Below are 4,594 nucleotides of genomic sequence, written 5' to 3' on the forward strand. Positions count from 1 at the left end.
GACATGAGATTTCAATAATAAAGATAGCAGGGGAGATTAATCCCGGCATAGAAGAGGATGGAAGGCATGAAGATGTAAGGGTTATAGAGTGCTATGACCAGTGGCATGATTTGATGTGAAACACTCCTGTTGTGATATGCATGAACATAAAGTTGCAGGTGCCTTGCGTGCAAGTTAGTAATACATTTTTAGCTGGTATAAAGAGGGTGATGGCTTAAGACATTAAAAAAAAATTGCAAAAAGGTATTGGGAACAAAGGAGTGGGTAGTAGTCTTGGGAAAAGAGAAGCGTATGGTGGCGATAGGTGAAAGTAGCGCACAATGTAGGCTGGGAGAAGGGGATCATATAAAGCTGGAAGGAGAGGGAACACACTATGGGACTGGTAGAAGATGGAGAGCATTGTAGGGATAGGAGAAGAGGAGCACATTGTAAGGATGAAAGAAAATAGCGCGTAATGTAAGGCTGAGAGACGAGGAACGCTTATAGGGTTCTTATAGGGTGGGAAGAAAGGATAGCACAAAATAGTAAGTACGTTAATGAACTGAGAGAATGGGATGCACATTAAAGAGCTTGGCGAAGATGATGCAACCTGGGTGTCTGGTCAAGGATACCGGGAGATATGGCAACGGCCCTGATATGCCATGCAGGGTAACAGCTAGTTTACTATTTAGGTGAATTAGCACACGAGTACTTCATTATTCCGAGAAATACCAGCCCCGCATGAAAGTTCAAAAGAACAGAAATTCTGTCATACAAAATATCAAAGAGAAACAGTAAAATCTACAAGAAATAAAATATACTTATGAAAAGTGTTGGGAAATAAATATGACTACTTGCTAATAATATTTTTTAAAAAGGAGAAAATAAGAAAAAGCCCCTACTCACACCAGTGCCACAGTTACAACAGCCACCATCGCCGTAACCACCACCACCACCACCACCAAAAATTTCAGCTTTATCCTTCGACAATGGCAAGTCTCTAACTAAATCATTTAACTCTCCTTGAGAAAATTTCTGTTGTACGTCTTCATTTTCAATCGTGAAATCTGCATCCACTTCGGTGTCTTCCACAGCAGTAGTATTTTCGTCAGGAAATACATCTTCGTCAGACATCTGAAGGCCATTTTCTGGTGGTATTGGAATAGGAAGATCATCATCGTTGTGTGGTACTGGTCTTCTTGCTGATTCCAAGTTGGGAGACACAATCTTATGCTTGGTCTTTACAGTAAACCCACATACATTAACGCTGCAGAAATAACAGTCCATGAAATGATCCTTTGGCTTTCTCCATATCATAGGTATTGCAAACGGCATTGCTCTCTTCCCATTATTTAGCCAATCCCTTTGTCCATTTGAACAAGCTGAGCAGACGATGTGCAGGGCCCAACTCTTATCTTGATCCCCGAAAGAGCAGCCAAAGTATAACTGGTAGATCTTCTTGATTTCACTTGTGATGGCACGTTGCTGAGCTTTAATAGTAAATGAACCACAGACATGACAAAATATATCAGGACTGTTCTTGCAATGCCTTGACATCCTGAGTAGAATTTGATGATGATGATGACTTGGCACCTTAAACAGAAAGTAAAATTTATGAAAAGAAAAGATTATGAAAACATAAAATTACAAAATGAATACAAATAGTTATAAAACAGAAGTCAGAATTTACCTGTATAAGACGTTTACGTGTAGCTATACTGCTGATGGGAGTTATAAACCTCTCTTATCTCATCAGAAAAACTGTGCCTGATAGAAGGAAACCGATTACAGTTTTGAAATCTGCGGACAAAACTACATATAAAACACCATATAATATCTCTGATGAAAATTGGCTGTTGACCAGTGGTATTTAATAATACGTTTTGCATTATTTAATGGCTGTGTTACCTTTTAAGAACATTTGTTTATTATCCAAATGAAAAGAATGTTAACAAACTTTCATGTAACTGTTAGCCAATTGCAGTGGTTTGCAACAATACCTCAGCGATGAGGCGCCATTCTCGTGGCTGACAGCGCTTACGCAAAAATACGAATTTTACATCTTGTATAGTGAGTACGTGTGGCCTAGTGGTCAGAGTGTTGCACTCACGATCGCGAGATCGTGGTTTCGATTCCTAGACCGGGTGGTGTGTTGTGTTCTTGAGCAAAAAACTTCATCTCACGTTGCTCAGTGATCACTTCAACACCTGAAGTGTGTTACACCGTGCACCTGTTCAGGCAACATCGATTTGATGGAGAGAAAGTGAACTGATATACAGCACATATATTTGATCACTGTAAACAAATCATGGGAGTGTCCAAAGATGGTAGAGTCCATCATGGTAATTATCTTGGTCAAATTACAAACTACTATGCAACTGATACGAAAGAAGAAAAAACTAAGGCCAATACTCTCACAATGTAGTTTATTTATCATAAATTTCCCACAGAACTGAAACCCACGACTGGAATTTAGAAAAGGTGCTGCTACAGCATTAAAATTATGCTAAATGCTGCAGCGCATAAGAAAAATCATGGTAAGAGGGTAGCTGTTCGGTAATATTTTGGAATGGTCTAAAGCTGAAGAGAAGACCCAGTTGGCTGTAATTCCAGATGACGTAACCAGTCAGCTACAGAGATTAGATTCAATCAATAAACCATTAAAAGAATTCATGCAGAAGTGACACCAACAGGAAGATGGAAGAGTCCTACTATTTCACGATATTTGTGAATGAGTACAAAGTTCATGGAATGCTGCACAAGAAGAGGTAATTGAGAACTTATTGATAAAAATGTGGAATTAGTTATACTCTTGATAATATTGAGGATGATTGAAGTTAATTAGGAGATTGTCAGTTTAATTGGAGGTAAAGTTTGAAGAAGTCATTGATTATCCTGTTTCTGATTCAGAGAATTCTAGTGATTAAAAGAGTACTGGTCATATGAATGACGACAGCGGACATGAATTTTCAGGCTTTGACGATGCTAATTTACTTTCAGAAGATGGTTTTCTAGGTTTTTGTGGATGATGATTAAATAAACTTTTATGATACTTTCTTTTACGATTATATTTACTGCTTGCTATGTACAGCAAACTGTGCTATTCTCTGAAGCACCAGTTTGTATTATGGGACCGTCAGATAATTCGTCGTTGCTGAATGAAACGAATCACAGACTGTTGAAGAGCAACCGAAAAAGATAATCTAAATTCAGGGGAATACGGTGGGTTCAACAGAGTTTCCCAAACAAGTTTTCGAATAGCATTTTTGGTTAAATAGGCTGCGTGGAGGCGAACGATGTTTTGTTGAAGAGGATAACATTCCGGCGTCATATACCTGAAAAGAGGTAAGATTTATTCAAATTTAAAAAGCGATAATAAACACAAGTTGTAGAAGAGGCATAGAGCTTAAACACACACACACACACACACACACACACACACACACACACACACACACACACACACACACACACACACACACACACACACACACACACACACACACACACACACAAAACACTAGGATAAAAATATTTCCCGTGTTAATTGAAATAACATTGGAAAGAAACGAAGGAATTTATCTGGCAACCCAAAAGAATGCTTGTTGTGTAATTTTGCTTTGTCTGCACGTATTACAACGATCTAAAGCAATTCATTTACATTTATTGTTCTTTGGTGATTGTTTTATGCCAGTTTTTACCAATATATTTGCTTTTGTTTGCATGTAGCAGGATTCATTGATACCAATCTATTTCTTTTTAGCTATGACAAACTTAATATTGTTTCCTTTAAAGGTCAGTGTAAAGTTACTTTGTACGATTTCACTCTGTATTCCACTATACTGTCCCAATATTGTACTTACATAAACAAAAGTCATCATATATTTTTCTCACAAAACCGTTTTAAAACATCTTTCAATAATTGCATTATGAGACACTCTAAAATCGTTTTTTTTTTTCCGGAATATTATCCTTATAATGTAGGGGAGCGTTATATGCAGAAGTGCAACATATGCACCGATAAAATCAGACTATGTTTTGATACATAGATATATGTTCATCTATCTATCTATCTATCTATCTACCTGCCTGTCTGTCTATCTGTCTGTCAATCCATCTAAATACGAGGCAGTGCTGAAAAGTTCCTGGCTTTGGGTAAAAGAAAATATAGAAGGATCATACAGTTCTATATTTAACAGATGAGGAATTGTGTGCATTATTTACATTATTTACATTCAACGGATATTTGTCCTCATCTTGTTTGTTGTTGACACAACGTTTCGGCTGATATACTCTCCAGCTTTATTCAAGTGTCCTGGGGAAATTTCGAACCTAGGTTCTCATTCCTAAGGTATTTTTCGATGTTGTTGTTGTTGTTGTTATTATTATTATTATTATTATCATTATTATTATTATTATTAGTGTTCAGGTCACTGCTTGGAATCGAACTCGGAATCTTGGGGTTAGTAGCCCGCGTTCTTAACCACTACGCCATATGCCCACGGGCATATTCAGAACCAGACAACTGGGTATTTCTTCAAGGAGAATTTCCAAAAGGAAGTCACGCTTCAACGTGTAAGGTAACCTACGACAAACTCTGATGTCCATATTTTCT

The sequence above is a fragment of the Octopus bimaculoides genome, chromosome 7 (assembly GCF_046866305.1).
Source record: "Octopus bimaculoides isolate indiv1 chromosome 7, ASM4686630v1, whole genome shotgun sequence".
NCBI classification, from domain to species: Eukaryota; Metazoa; Mollusca; class Cephalopoda; order Octopoda; family Octopodidae; genus Octopus; species Octopus bimaculoides.